Raw genomic sequence first — 17,500 nt, forward strand, 5'->3', positions numbered from 1 at the left:
GAGTCCGGGCCAATCGCGTCTAATGACTTCGGAATTGTCCCCGATTACACGTCATTCCGCCGGACGTTTATGGCATCGGCGGAGGGAGAGAAAATCTTCGGCCGCGCCCCTCGCTTCCCCTTCGCCCTCGTCCTTCTTCTCCCCTTCCTCTGTCGCCTTCTCGTCCTCGATCTCGCTTCCCCTTCGCCCTCGTCCTTCTTCTCCTCTTCCTCTGTCGCCTTCTCGTCCTCGATCTCGCTTCCCCTTCGCCCTCGTCCTTCTTCTCCTCTTCCTCTGTCGCCTTCTCGTCCTCGATCTCGCTTCCCCTTCGCCCTCGTCCTTCTTCTCCTCTTCCACTGTCGCCTTCTCGTCCTCGATCTCATCTTCCTATTCCTCTTCATCTCTTTCTCCTTCTTCTTTCCCTTCTTCGTCTGTCTCCTTCTCTTCCTCGTCTTTAGTTTTTCCCCCTTCGCCTGCGTACCAACCTTCCCTTCCACTACTCCTTCCCTCCTTTCCTTTTCTCTCCTCCCTCCTCCGCTCCTCCCTCTCCGGCTCTTCCTCCCTTCTCCTTCTTTCCCATTACCTTTCCCTCTCTCCTCCTCCTCCCTCTTTGCCTTGTCTCCCCTTTCTCCCCTTTATTCCCTGTCTCCCCTTTCTCCCCCCATCCGCTTGACACGATTACCCTAAACACACGACATTTCTGCGCCGCTGATTTTGTGCTGATCATTCGGCTCCTTCCCTTTCCTCTCGCAGCGGCCTCTCCCCCCCCCCTCCACTCCCCTCTTGTAGAGGCCTCTCCCCCCTCCCCCCTCCACTTCCCTCTTGTAGAGGCCCCCCCCCCCCTCCCTTTGGCAGCGACGTTTTTTCACATTGTCTGGCAACACTTGCTGCTGTGCTTTAGTTAACACGCTATTCTTTGGAAAAGTTTGACATCGCTGCAGTCTTAAACTTTAGTCTCTAATCATCCTTTTTCCCGTTATATTTGGCTTTTTTTTTCTTCTTTTTGAAACTTTAGTCTGACAATGACGACTTTTAAACTTTAGTGTGAAAACATCGTACGGCAATAATGGTTCTGAAACCTTAGTCTGGCAGTATTGAGTTTTTAACTTCCGTCTGACACCATTGGTATTTAGATATAAACTTTACTCTGAATCGACATCTCTAACTTTTGGTAACACCCGATTTTTTACGAGGCATTAATTGTGTTTTTTTTTTTATTTACTTTTTTTCTCTCTCTCTATCTTTGCTCTGATCGCGGTGATTTCTCCTGGCCTCCGGCAAAACTTTTTCCTCGACCCGACCACCGCCCTCGCCGCCATCGCCGACGGCATCATTCTCCCATTTCTATTTCTACAGTTTTCATCAAATTACATCGGTGACAGCTTCTTTTCTTTCCTTTCGCTCTGCTCTGGGAACACTGCAGTTTCCTCTTCTACAATTTGCCGACAGTCTCTCGCCATCTTTTTGAGCTGCCAACGTCAAATGGCAGATTCCTTTTACTCGCCTTCCTCTTGCTGGTGTACCCCCCCCCTCCCTCCTGTCAACTTAAAACCGTCTACTTCAGTTCGTTCTGTTAACATTAACCCTTTTCTCCTCTTCGCTGACCCCTTTTACTCTGACAACGATGACAACACATTTTTTCCCCTCAAGCTGACAACATAAAAAGCTTCCCTCCAGCTGGCAGCATAATCAGTTTCCCTCTAACTGACATTGTATACACCTTCCCTCCAACTGAGACCGCAATCCCCCTCCCTCCCTCCCGCTCTCACTCCAAGCGCCCACTGACACGAACTCCCATTCCCTCCCTCGTTTCCCTCCTCCACTCTGATAGTTTATCCAGCGCCCTCCCTCGCCGCTGCTCACCCTCTCCCCACTCCTCTATCCTTTATCACCCTCTCCCTATCTCCCCTGTTCCTCCCCTTCTCTCGTTGTCCTCCCTTTCCCCCTTTGCCTCACCCACTCCTCCTCCCCTCCTCTCGTATCATCTCCCCTCTCCCTTATCGCCTCTCCCCTACCCCCCCCCCCCCTGTGATTATCATTACGTAGCCCTCACTGTTGGGTCCCCTCTCTGGTCCAGCCCGTCCCCTCAATCCCCCCCCCCTTCTTTTTTCTCTTCCCTCCCCCATTTGTTCTGCATTTTTCCACTCTTCCCCTTCTTTCCCTGCTTTTCCTTCACGCCTGTTCATCCTTCTCCTCCCCTTTCTCGGCTCTCCTTTCCTTGTCTTCTCCCTTTCTGCCCTCCCCTTCTCTCCACAATATTTTCCTCTCCCCCACCCCCCTCTCTTTCCTCCTCTCTCCTCCCCCTCTCTCTTACCTCCCTCTCCTATCCCCCTTATCTTTCCTCCCCTCTTCTCCCCCTTCTCTCTCCTCCTCTCTTCTACCTCCTTCTCTTCCACACCCTCTCTCTTTCCCTCTCGCCCACACCCCTCTCTCTCTCCCTTTCTCTTTTACCCTCTCCCTCTCTTTTCTCCCCTATCCCCTCTCTCTTTCCTCCCTTCTCACCGCTCTCTTTCCTCCCTTCTCCTCCTCCCTCTATTTCCTCTCTCTATCCTTCCCTCTCTTTCCTCTCCTCTTCCCCCTCTCTTTCCTCTCTTTCCTCCCTCTCCTACTCTCTCTCTTTCCTCTCCTCTCCCCACCTCTCTTTCCTCTCCTCTCTCCCTCTCTTTCTTCCCTCTATTCTTTCCTCCCTTTCCTACCCGTTCCTCCTCCCTCTATTCTCCCCTCTCTTACTCCCTCCCTTTCCTCCCTCTAGTCTTCCCTCTCTTTTCTGCCCTCTACTCCTCCCTCTCTTTCGCCTCTTCTCCCCCGTCTCTTTCCTCCCGTTCTTTTCTCCCCTCACTTTCCCCCCTCCATTCTTCCCTCTTTTTCCTCCCCTCTCCTCCTCCCTCGCTTTCCTCCCTCTCTTTCCTCTCCTTTCCCCCCTCTCCCATTCCCTCTCTTTCCTCTCCTCTCCTCTTTCTTCTCTTCCCCCCTCTACTTCCCTCCCCCCCCTCTCTTATTTCCCTCTCTTTCCTCCCTCTCCCAGTCTTGTCTAGGGAGCGCTGCCAGCTGCCAGTGGGCTTTTCCTTCTTCTTCTTCCCTTTTTCTCTCACACCCTTTCCTCCTTGCCCCCCCCCCTCCTCCCCCCCCCCTCCATCGCCTTCTTTGATTCCGCAGGCGCTGGACGCGAACCAAATTAAGTTTCAAAGCGCCGTGATTTGTAGTGATGAAGGGCAGTTACAGGCCCGGGATGCCAAGGAGGAGGAGGAGGAGGAGGAGGAGGAGGAGGAGGAGGAGGAGGAGGAGGGAGGAGGAGGAGGAGGAGGAGGAGGAGGAGGAGGAGGAGCGGGGAGGGAGGAGGTGGGGAGGGAGGAGGAGGAGGAGGAAGGAGGAGGAGGAGGAGGAGAAGAGGAAGGAGGAGGAGAGGAGGAGAGAGGAGGAAGGAGGAGATTAGTAAAAGCAGAGGAGGAGGAGAGATGAGAGGAAGGAAGAGGTGGCGAGGAGGAGGAGGAGGGGAGCGGTGGAGGAAGGGGAGGAGGAAGGGGGAGAGGAAATGTAGGAGGGGGAGGGAGGTGGAGGAGGAAGAGGTGGCAGGAGGCGGAGCGGAGGAGGGGAAGGAAGGTAGAGGAGGAGAAGAAAAGAGGAGGATGAGGAGAGGAGGGAGGAGGAGGAGGAGGAGGAGGAGGAGGAGGAGGGAGGAGAAAGGAGGGGGGAAGGAGGGAGGAGGGAGGAGGAGGAGGAGGAGGAGGAGGAGGAGGAGGAGGAGGAGGAGGAGGAGGAGGAGGAGGAAGAAGAAGAAGAAGAAGGAGAGGAGGAGGAGGAGGGAGGAGGGAGGAGGAGGAGAAAAAAGGGGAAGTAGAGGAGGAGAAAGAGGAAGAAGAAGAAGAGGGGAGGAGGAGGAGGAAGAAAAGGCGGAGGAGGAAGAGGAGGAAGAGGAGGAGCAGGAGCAGGAGAGGAGAAAAGGAGAAGAGAGGAGGAGGAGAGAAAGAAGAAGAGGAAGAGGGGGGTCAGGGATGGAGAAGAGGAGGAGGAGGAGGAGGGGAGGAGGAGGGAGGAGGAGGAGGAGGAAGAAAGGTGGAGGAGAAGGAGGAGGAGGAGGAGGAGGAAGGAGGAGGAGGAGGAGGAGGAAGAAGAAGAGGAGGAGGAGGAGGAGGAAGAGGAGGAGGAGGAAGAGGAGGAGGAGGAGGAGGAGGAGGAGGAGGAGAAAAAAGGGGAAGTAGAGGAGGAGAAAGAGGAAGAAGAAGAAGAGGGGAGGAGGAGGAGGAAGAAAAGGCGGAGGAAGAAGAGGAGGAAGAGGAGGAGCAGGAGGAGGAGGAGCAGGAGGAGGAGGAGAAGGAGGAAGAGGAGGAGGAGGAGGAGGAAGAAGAAGAAGAGGAAGAGGGGGGTAAGGGGATGGAGAAAGAGGAGGAGGAAAAAGCTAAGGGGATAGGTGTGAGGAGGAAGAGGAGGAGGAGTAGGAAGAGGAGAGAAGGAGGAGGAGATCGGGGTTAAGGAGGCAGTATGGAGGAGGGAGGGGAGGTGTAAAAAAATGTGAGAGGTAGAGTTAGGAGGGGAGGGGGAAGGAAGAGGAAGAAAGTAGAAGAAGCAGAGATGGAGGAGGCTTAGGAGGATGTCATCTAGAGAGCAAAGGGGGAGGAGAGTGAGGAGGGAAAATGGAAGATAGTGGGACTGGCGTGAGCTGGGTGGAGAAGGAAGAGGAGGGTGAGGAGGAGGAAGAGGAAGATGGAGTCAGGCCTCCCTGGCGCCTCCATACGCATCCCTCCTCTTCACTTCCGGTGCCGAGAGAGTGCATTACCTGCAGGAAATCATACACGCAATTAATTGCCCCCGATCGCCCTCCGCCGGCGGACCGCGGCGGTTCATTAGGGCCGAAGGAGTTGTGGCTTGTTCTGCTCGGTATATACTGTGGTTCTGCACAAACACACACACACACACACACACACACACACACACACATACACACACACACACACACACACACACACACACACACACACACACACACACACACACACCCACACTCAAATACATATACACATAATAACAATATATATATTTTATATATATCTATCTAAATTTATATAATATATATATATTCTAGATAAATAAAGTGTGAGAGAGAGAGAGAGAAGAGAGATGAGAAGAAGTGTGTGTGTGGAGAGAGAGAAGAGACGAGAGAGAGAGAGAGAGAGAGCGAGAGAGGGAGTGAGAGAGAGAGGAGAATGAGACAGAGAGTGTGAAGTGAGAGAAGAGAGAGAGAGAGAGAGAGAGAGAGAGAGAGAGAGAGAGAGAGAGAGAGAGAGAGAGAGAGAGAGAGAGAGATGATGTCGATGGTAGTAAGAGGAAGAGGACGGAGGGCAAAGGACAGACTGAAGCCCAGGAGTTGGAGTTGTGAGAGGTCAAGGATAAGGAAGACAAGGTGGTGCTTTTATCCCGGCCCTCGAGTCCCTCCTTCATCCTAAATCTTCCATCCCCAGGCGTTACCAAGAGGCCCTGCAGAGTCTACGCAGGGAGGATGTCACCATTTTGCCTTCTGGCAAAGGCAACTCGGTGGTGGTCCTCGACCAAGCTTCCTATCTGCAGAAGGCCCAGGACCTGCTGGACAACACCTCTACTTATGCTCCCCTGACTAGCAACCCACGTGATGGCATTGCTGCCACTTTCCATCGACGCCTGAAGCAGTAAGCGTCGGGTTGCCCAGAGGCAAACCTTTACCAAAGGTTCAGGGCTATAAACCCACGCCTCCCCCACTTCTAATGGTTACCCAAAACCCACAAACCGGACGTACCCCATCATCTCCTCCAGGGGTTCTTTGACGCACCACTCGCTTCCTGGCTGGCCCAGTCCCTCAGCCCTCTTCTCGGCACCTTCTCTCCAGCTCACTCTCAGGACTTCATCGCCCGTGCTCCCGAGGTCACGCCCGCGGTCATGATAAGTCTGGACGCCGATTCTCTGTGCACTAACGTCCCGCTCGATGACGTCCTTGCCTTCCTGCAGATGACCCTCGCCTTCCCCTACCACGATGTCGTTTCCGCTGATCCGTTGTGTGTGGATTCCAACTCCTTCTCTTTCGTTTATGTATTTATGTATATATATATATATATAGATATATATATATTTATATATATTATATATATTGATAGATAGGAGAGATAGAATAGATAGAATAGTAGATAGATAGATAGATAGAAGATATATGTATATATATAATATATATTATATATATATATATATATATCATAATATATATATATATATATATATATATGACACGCCCCGAGTCATGATAAGTCTGGACGCCGATTCTCTGTGCACTAACGTCCCGCTCGGTGATGTCCTTGCCTTCCTGCAGATGACCCTCGCCTTCCCCTACCCACCGACGTCTTCTTCCGCTGATCCGTCTGTGTGTGGATTCCAACTCCTTCTCTTTCGTATATGTATATATGTATATTTATAGATTAATAATATATATTTATATTTATATATATATATATAGATATAGATATATAGATAGATAGATATATATATTTATATAGATATATATAGATATATATATAGAATATGTTATATATATATATATATATAATATTATATAAATATAATACATGAATATATATATATTTAAATATATACATATATATATATTTATATATATATGTATATTAATATTATATAAAATATATATTTATATATATATATATGTAAACTATATATATATATATATATACATACCTACTATATATACTATATATATATGTATATATATATATATTATATATTTATATATATATATTTATATATATATATATATTATATGTACATGTATGTAAATATAACATATATCATACATACAAATATATATATATCTATTTATATATATATTATATATATATATATATATAAAATATATGTGAGTGTATATGTTGTATATACATACATACATATATATCTTATATATATAAGAAATATATATATAGTATATATATATATATATATATTATATATTATAATAATATATATATGGTATATATAATCATATATATAATATATAATAAACTATATAAATATTTAATTTATAATATATATGTGTGTGTGTACCTATAGTATATTTAATTATACAGTTCAATATATATATTATATATATATATATATATATTTATATATACATATAACATATAGGTAAATAATTGCATGGTTTGTCCAGAGCAAATACATACATTTAGCTATATATAGATAGAATATAGGGACCTATCATTTTTATGAAGCTAAATATATAAAGGATAATATATAAACACTAATAATTAATATATATTACATATACATATACTTGATGATGGTTGGCCCAGAGCGAACAGGACAAATAGCGATGGAATAGGGAACTTCATGTGTACCGCAACCTGAGATAAGCCAAGATACAACACTTCTAATAAAGGTCAATCTGTTGATGTCTTGGCTGGGAAACACAGGGCGAAAGGACTTGTGATCGGGGGCCAGCCTTACCGCATCCTGAGATAAAGCCGATAATCCCGCAGAGGTCACTTGGTCTGGCCTGGGAAGGGCAGACTTGTGACGGGGCGTGACCTGAGCCGCGGTCGAGGTTGGACTAAGTCTTGGAAACCTCCGGACAGGAGGCCTGGCCGGAAGGGCAGGCGGGCGAGGGAGGTGTCCCGTGTGTGTGTGTGTGTGTGTGTGTGTGTGTGTGTGTGCTTATTTACAAAAATAGACGAAAAGCAGACAGACTGAGAAGTGAGGCCAGAATAATGAGAGGGCGGCGGGAGAGGGAGTGCGAGAGAACACAGAATTGCAAAGAACGTAGATGAGAGAGAGAGGGGGGGGGGAGGTGGGGTGGAGGAGGGTAAAGGGGCATTGAATTGCAAAGGAAGGAAGGGAGAGGAGAACCAGAGGGAGAGGGAGAGAATGTGGACACTGAACTGTAAGAACCGAGAGGAGAGAGAGGGGAAGGGGTAGAGGGGGGGGGGGGGGCAAGAGGACATTGAATTGCAGAGCGGTGGAAATTTTGCTATCAGACCTCGATTTTCGGAATGAATTCCAATCCGGATCATTTTTGCTCTTACGGTCGAAAATCAGTTGATGCTCAGAATACATCGAAGTAAAGTTCTAATGGCCTAGAAACTGAAAATGTTGATTCCGAATAAATTCAAAGTCTGGCCCATAAAGACAAATTGGTATTCTCGAAATTCAAATGAATATTAATTACAAAAGGCTTGCATTTCAGGTTTTGGGAAACAAATAATTACTCTCATGTTGTATCTTGATACCGGAGAAAGGTTATCCCGAATTCCATTTTCATTTTGTCGAGACTGATGAGGCTAAATTGAAGAATGTAATTACAACCTTTCATTTCCTTCTTTATTTTCTTTATCAGGCTTAAAGTCCCTGGAAAGAGAGAGAGAGAGAGAGAGAGAGAGAGAGAGAGAGAGAGAGAGAGACAAAGAGATAGAGATAGATAGATAGATAGATAGATAGATAGAGCTTTACACGGCTCCACTAAAAAAATAATATATATTATATATATATATATATATATATATATATATATATATATATACATACATGCATACATATATATACATATATATACATATATATATATATATAGATATATATATATATATATATATATATATATATATATATATATATATATTTATGTGTTTATATATATATAATATATATAAGATTCTGCCAAGCTCTCTCTCGCTCCCTACCTCTCTCTTTTCTCTCTCTCTCTCTCACTCACATATCTCACACTTTCTCTTTATATATATATATATATATATATATAATATATATTATATATATATATATATATATATATATATGTATATATATTATATATATATATTATATATATACATATATATATATACATGTATATGTATATATATATATATATATATATATATATATATATATATATATATATATATATATAGATATACATACATATACATATATATATATATATATATATATATATATATATATATATTTATATATACATATATATACATATATATATATATAGATATATTATATATATATATGCATATATATATATACATATATATATATATATGCATATATATATATATATATATATATATATATATATGTATATGCATGTATATATATATATATATATATATATTTATATATATATATATTATATATATTGATATATATATATATAATATATATGTATATGTATATATATATATAAATATATATATATATATATATACATATATATCTATACATATACAATATATATATATATTTATATATATATATATTATATATTATATATATATATATATATATATATATATAATCATATATATATATATATATATATATATATATATATATATATCCTTATTGTCATTATCTTACTAATGATATTGATATTTATATCCCTATTATGATAATTATATTTACTATGGTTCTCATAATTATCCTTTATCATTATCAGCAGTATCATAATGATAATAATAATGATAACAACAATAATAATAATGCCATTAGTAATGATGATCTTTATGACTAATATTATTTTCATTAGCACTATTAGAACAAAATATATAAGATGATGATAAGAAAATGATAATAACAACAATAATAATAGTGATAATAATAATAATTATTATTATTACCATTATCTTTAGCATTATTATCATTAGTATTGTTTACTTCTCTCGATTTCATGATTCGCTGAAAAAATCCGGCAAATTCCTTATCAGGGAGCCACGTGTAAGAATGTGTAAGAAAGCTGAAAATAATTTACATAGCTAATTAGTTAGAAAGATTAAAATATGAAAGCTTTAGAAGTAAAAAAATATATATATACGATTTAGAAAAAAAGAAAAGAAAAACGTATATACGATTTAGAAAAATAAAATACTACTTAGAAAGAAGAAATTTTATACCTCGCTGTCTTGGGACGTTCATTACTCTCAGCAGCATAAAAAAGACAATGGATTATGAAAAAAAATTACGAAAACGAGTTCATTTTTAAGAGGGCTCATATCTGCATAATAAGTGTGAGTAAGAAGACAAGGAAGCATATTACGGAAGTCATCACCCATTATGGAATGCACAATGCGGAGAGCAGAATCACACGAAAAAGTCAAAGAAAAATATTGGAAAATGGCCAGCCCTCGATGGTTGATCACCCTTTTTATTATGGTCGCAAAATTTTGTTGTTTTGCGCATACCGATTTCACCCTTCCCTTATCTTGGTTTTATTCCTGTTTACATTCACGCTGTTATTTACTTCTCTCCTTCGTCTTGACTCTCCCTCGTTCAAGTTTTTCCTTTTTTTTACGTTGACTCAATCCTTGATTTACCTTAATTTTGTTTCCTTTTATCTCACCAGGATTCTACTCTCGTTAGCGGTGGTATTTCGAGCGACAAGAAGGAGGACTTCCGGGCTAAGTTATCAGTATTGGTTATACATATTTGCAGAGTCTTCTGACGCTCCTTTTCAGAGCAGCTCAACGGACTCCAGGGACACACGTGTGGAAGGCTTTCTGAAGGTTAGTTCTTGTTCATTAAATTGATTGATCGTCTTGTATCACTTCGTTTTTGAAATCGTGTAGATACTTGTTCAGAGGCATATTAGCATTATCTGTAAACCATTCCATGATGCTAATCTGAATCATTTCATTGGCTTTGGAGTATCATTTTTGTGAAAGTAGAGCAATTACAAATGGCCTCTGCTCAGACTTCAACCGTCCTTCACAGACTTTGGAGTTTACATGATATACCTGGAAAATAGAATATTACATTGTAGTGTACAAGATGCTGTAACAATGTATAAAAATATATATATATTATTGCAGCATATCTGTCTGAAAAGAGACTCAGGAAGTAAAAAAATAAAATAAAAAATAGACCAGCAGGTAATATTAAAACACATGTTGCCTTTCTTCGTTGCTCTGAAAAAAATAATTTGGGTGTATGAAAAATAATTGAAGAATTTAAACAAGGATCATAACTGATGTCATGGTTTTGCATTAAAAAAAATCAACATTATTTGTAATTCTCTTGGCAAGTGGCCCAGACAGTTATAGAAATTTAAGCACCTTAAAAAGCATATATGCTTTAAGACACGTTTCGGTATTACGTAATGGAAGTGTGTGTGTGCGTGTGCGTGTGTGTGTTCAAATTTTGAAATTGGGCGGTCAGGACTAGAAAAGTTGAGAAACACTGGCGTATAATGTAAAATTTTAGAATGATATGGTTTAACAACAGTTTTAGAAACAAATACATGCTCGCAAATCACATCTAAGACATATTTGAAAAATGTAAGAATATGAATATTCAGTTATATTTATAATTAATCTGCATAAATATAAAAGTTCTTAACGCTTACTGGAGACCAGATTTTTTTTTTTTTTTTTTTTTTTTTTTTTTTTTTTTTTTTTTGCTAATCCCACGTATTTTTCCTCTGAAATTGCAAGGACAACGTACAATTCTTTCTTTACTTAGGCAGCACTAGTTTATCATAGTTTTACTTCATCAAGGTCTGCGAAGTAATTAGTCAAATTTTGTTTCATTGAATTGGCGAATCTCTTGCAATGATTATCATCCTCAGAGAATACGATGCTAGAAGTCTTTATCTAATGATGCATAACATTATTATATTCTGTTGTCATATTCCTTGCTTCTCTTATCATAGCCGTGCATGGATTCGTCCCGCCAATCTAAATGGTATTTCCAATTCACTACAATATGTGTATCGGGCAGCGTTCTGATTACGCTCGTCCTGCACCTCTATTCCACCACAAAGCATGGAACAATCACTCTCGTCTCGGTGTTCCCGGTGCAAGAGGTATTCCCTTTGCTCTTCAGTCTCACTTATGTAAGTGATATCACCGCTGTCACTCTTCTCCTCTTCTGGTTCACTTTTATGAGGTATCTTGAAACAGCTCCTCTATGTCGCAACACAGTGTAGCTCTTTAGATGTTCATACACATATCAGAACCATTTTCGATATGAGGATCACTATGTTCGGTTCTGACATTTCGTTTCAACATTTTTGCTGCTAATTTGATTTCCAATATGGCTAAAAAGCACGAAGTAGCTTAATTATTATCACCAATTTAGAGGCTGAATGGATAATGGTACGGATTGCTTTGAAGGGCCTTGGTGTTTCCTTTTCAAACCCACGCGGGACTGTCCTTTTACAGCACCGAGCGACTGTAGACTATTTCGATGATCAAACAGACGAAGGGAAAATTGAAAACATGAAAATGTGATGGAATCTGCAGATGATTTGGTCTTCAGTTTGCCTACCTTCCAAATGTGAAAAATGCTGCCTTTTTCTAAAGCCAGACCATTACAGCCGTGCCTTGCAACTGCTTGCAGGCTGTGACATAGAAATAGCAATTGATGGTCAATACCATCTTGCTTCCATGATCTGAATGTGGAGTTTAACAACAGCAAAGTATTAAAAATCTCAATTATAATGAATAGGTAAAAACCCGAGTTAATACAAGAGGAACAGCTAAATCTTATCTTATCATAACTGAAAGGTAGGCTACACAGGAATCAGAATTCAGCCTTAGCAAACAAAGTCATGGCTGAGAAGGAGGGAAGGAGGGAGAGGAGATAGAAAGAGAGAAAGGGGGGAGGGAGGGAATAGAGAGAGAAAAGGAATGGGAGAGGGAGCGGGAGATATAGAGGGAGAGGGGAGAGGAGAGGGGTAGGGAGGTGGAGAGAGAGAGGGAAAGGGAGGGGAGAGTTAGAGAGAGAGAGGGAGGGGGAGGGAGGAAGAGAGAGAGAGAAAGAGAGAGAGAGAAAGAGTGAGAGAGAGAGAGAGAAAGAGAGAGAGAGAGAGAGAGAGAGAGAGAGAGAGAGAGAGAGGGAAAGAGAGAGAGAGAGAGGGAAAGAGAGAGAGAGGGAAAGAGAGAGAAAAAGAGAGAAAGAGAGGAAGGGGGAGGGAAAGAGAGAGAGAGAGATAAAGGGAGAGGGGAAGAATAAAGGAGAGAGAGATAAAGGGAGAGGGGAAGAATAAAGGAGAGAGAGAGAGGAAGGAGGAGGGGAAAGAGTGTCAGATATATCAGATACTTTTTCTCAATGAAGAAAAACAGCCCGACCTAAGGTCAAACTTAAAGGTCATCCTCAAGTCCGGCCGGAAATCACCGTAGAAGAGAGGTTTGACCTTTCAGCAACTACAGGTAAATTAACAACAACAAAATATATTGTGAATTTACCGTCATTAAAACCAAACAAGTTCATGATTTTACATCACGTTAAAAGAATGTAAACCAGTGGCGAAGTCCGAGGCAAGGAGTACAATAGATAACACGTATAAACCTTACTTTACCCCAATAAAACACAAATAAATTAATGAACAAAATATTACTACTGGATATGTGAGGAACTGTTGACGTTCACGGATTACCTGTCATGTAACTGGAATGTTTTAAGGTGAACTTACCTAATTCGAGGGAAGGCGATCGCACGTAGAAGCGCGTGCTGACGAGGGCGACCATCGTCAGGCAGGCCGAAGAAAACGTGCGGACGACCGGCTCGGTGATTCGGTCTCGTCAGTACTTATTTTCCGTAACGAGTTTACAGCACTCCTGCAGATGCAACAAGGGCGTCCATGCGTCCATTCCTTCTCGGCTCACTCCTCTTGCAATCCATGTGTTTCTCTAACTTTCGAGAATATATTCGGTGAAACACTAAAGGGAAGTTGTAAGAAGAGTTACAAACTGATACTGTAGTCTTTAAAGTAGCAGTAGTTTTAGTGTTAGCAGCAGTATCCTATGATAAGAATGGTGAATGGTCTTGCCTCGCGCCTCCTGAAAAATATGAAAATCATACAGAAAGTTACAAGAGGAATATGATCATATAGAAAATATAGACTGTGCTATACGGTGTGTTCCAACGTAAACTACATCACAAGAATTTATCTCCATTAGCTATGATCTTTCACTTCCACTCACCTTTTCTTTCTGATGAAGCAGCCACATGAATTAATACTTTTTTTCCCTACGCTACATTCTTTTTTTATGGCGAGGAAGACGGCACATAAACATGTAACTCAATGATGATAAGATGATAAGATAATAAGATAATTAGATGATAATGATAAGGAAATGCTTCTTCCTTTGGTTTGGCGTCTAGACTTGCAGATTTGCCAACCTCGTTGAATTGTTTACCTGAGCAAATAAGTGGATGCATTTCTTAGTCTGAGTCTACCTTTCGACGAGGTCTTTTCTGGTGAAGACACCCTTTTAACTTGATGCATTAAAACTATCCGACAGACTTTAAACATTCCTTTTCAGTGTCTGCTAGAAGGAAACAATTACGGACAGAAGAGTCAGGTTTCATTAACCGAGTAAAAAAAATCTTAATCATCATATTCTTCTGAAAACTTCCGCTTTATTGATATATTTTAAAATCTAAGTGTTCGATATGTGTCACTCTTACCATTAGTGATAATATTTTCACAATAATTAAAATGCCAAATATAATCGCGGCTTTTATGGCTTCCTGGGTCCTGCGACATGACATTTAGACCACCAAGACATAACCGCGCGTGGATATCTAATCGCACTATCTATGGCGCTGGGAAATTCAACTTTGTTGTATTTTCTGCACCCCCTCTCACTCACTCTCTCTCTCTCTCTCTCTCTCTCTCTCTCTCTCTCTCTCTCTATATATATATATATATATATATATATATATATATATATATATATATATATATATATATGTGTGTGTGTGTGTGTGTGTGTGTGTGTGTGTGTGTGTGTGAGTGAGTGAGTGAGTGAGTGAGTGTGTGTGTGTGTGTGTGTGAGTGAGTGAGTGAGTGAGTGTGTGTGTGTGTGTGTGAGTGTGTGTGTGTGTGTGTGTGCGTGTGAGTGAGTGAGTGATTGAGTGAGTGTGTGTGTGTATGTTTGTGTGTGTGAGTGTGTGTACGTGTGAGTGTGTATGTGCGTGTGTGTGTGTGAGTGATTGAGTGAGTGTGTGTGTGTATTGTGTGTGTGTGTTGTGTGTGTGTGTGTTGTGTGTGTGTGTGTTTGTGTGTGTGCTGCAGACACATCAATAACAACTGTCTCCTTACGCCAGAAAAAAAGTACTTTGTGGATCGATCCAGCTCGGTGCTGGTCTCTGCTGTTCCTGTTTTGTCAGTAAGTTTGCATGTTCGCCAAAATGCTGGCTTGAGATTTTACCAAATTACGTAATATAATAAATCAAATCAAAGCACAGCAGAAACCCACAATCATAAAACTGCAGCTGTCAATAATTATTGCTTCTGTTGTTTTATTTGCCAAATACTATTGTTCTCCTTCGGAACTTTGGCCATTCGTTAAAAAGTTTTGTAGTCACTTAGGCCATTATTACGGTTAGTTCTCTTGGTGTCCTTTGGTGGCAGGAAGGGCTTGCACCGTCAGCGCCGTTGATGCAGCTCCTCTTGCTAAGGATGACACTATGATGCTAATAACAACAGCGTGTTAATGAGGATAATGGTAATGAGAGGCAAAAAGTAATGACATACCAATTATAAAAGCAACAGTGACAGAAACAGTGATCAATGATAATCATCAGTGATAATGATTAAGATGATAATGATAATAATGATGATTTTCCTAATAATGATGATAATGTAAAAATAGTAGCAGTAAGAAAAATAACAAAAAATATAACAATGACAATGATATTGATAACAAGGAGAATAATGTTAATGATAATAATAGTTATCATAGTAGCAATGGTATGATAACAACGATAATGTTGATATTAATGATAGCGATAAGAATAAGAATCATGATATTAAGGATTTCTATGTATAAAGATAGTAGTATCGAGAATAAGTTAATTGTCATTACCAGCAGTGGGATGTACAGATAAAAATGTCCTAATATAGGTTGATAACTGTTTAGAGATATTTCCTCCCCTCTACCAAGTTTATTTGGCGATAACTGTGTGGGCAGACCGAGATTTCGAGACGGCCTATTAAATCCACCCGGAATTCCCCGCCTCGATAACCCCGAGACCATCGTTCAGGCAACAATAGAGGAAAGCCATGTACACAGACACTACTATAAGGGTAGAGGTTCCAGAGTTCGTAAGAAGAGCACACAGCTGTGGTGGGCGAGAGGCGACCGGGTGAAGGGCGAGGGCCGGGCTGCCATTCCGTAACCCCGAGCGGTTGCCTGACACGCCATACGTCACTCTCGTCCGGGGCAGACACGGCGTGGGACTGACTGCCATTAAGATATTTTCAATTGTAAAATGCTGGAAGTTGTTCGGCATTCTCTCTGAATGAACACAATGCTGCATTTCAAAAATAGCTCTTTCAGACAATGAATTATGATTTCTAGATCTAAAACCAGTACAGTAAAATAATGATGATAATAATAATAATAATAATGATAATAATAATAATAATATAAGAACTGTAGATTCAACAGCTGCTAAATTGGAAGTAATTCTCCGCTACTCCCGCTGTCGCTCTCATCACTACGGCGCTCAGTCGTGGTCAGTTGACCCCGTTGATTACGATCCTCTATCAAGATCTGCCGACGCCACGCCTGGCGCCGTAACACTCACTCTGGGCCAAAAGATGTCTTCCGTCACTCTTCGAACATCATCTTTCCCAATGCCGGTTTCAAACGAACGAAAATTCTTCGTTATGCCAAACGCTGCAACTTTCTTTTGTTCTAAGTGAGACTGCAATATGTCTGGATCGCCTCGCTTGACTCTGGAAAGCCGTGCAGTCCCACGGGGGGAAGGGTGAGGGGAGGGGGCGGGTGTCTCCGGGACCTGCCTTGTGCTTTCGCCTCGTCGCGCCGCCCCTCCTTTCACGGCGGCCTCCTTGCTTGAATCCGCCGGCGTCCTGCGAGTCAGCGCCGAGGCGTGAAGGACGGTCGCGCGATGCCCGCCTTTGCGCCCAGGACCTCCCTCCTTCGTCGCCTCCTTCCTGGGACGCGGCCGGATTCTGCAGGCGATCAAGGAGGAGATTTCAAGGTGCTACTCGTCATTATTTGCCATCTGTATCATTACAATCGTGATGATGATTATGAAAATGATGATGATAGAAATGATGGTAATGGGAATGACAATGATGATAATGATGATGAAGATAACAATAATGATAATGGTAATGAGGATTATCATTATCATAGTGGTAATGACAATGATTGAATAGTAGTTTGAATAAAGATAAAAGTGATAGTAGTGACAATGAAAATGATAATGATATATGATTATTATTCTTATCATTATTACTATATTAGCATTAATGATGTTTATTATCATGATGATTATTGTTATAGTCATAATCATGATTATAGAAACAATTATGATAGTGATAGTGCCAAAGATGAAAAATAATGATGATAAAAGTATTAATGATAGTAATAGTAAAAATGATGGTGATAGTGATAATGATTTTAATAATAGCAATAAAAATATTGATAATAGTAAAGATATTTTTTTAAAATGATAATGATAATGCGAATTAACAATAGAAGTAAAAATGACTATCATGATAATGATA

Source organism: Penaeus japonicus, unplaced genomic scaffold (genome assembly GCF_977035675.1).
Source record: "Penaeus japonicus unplaced genomic scaffold, GWHDUDI00000001_assembly GWHDUDI00000017, whole genome shotgun sequence".
In the NCBI taxonomy this organism is placed as follows: Eukaryota; Metazoa; Arthropoda; class Malacostraca; order Decapoda; family Penaeidae; genus Penaeus; species Penaeus japonicus.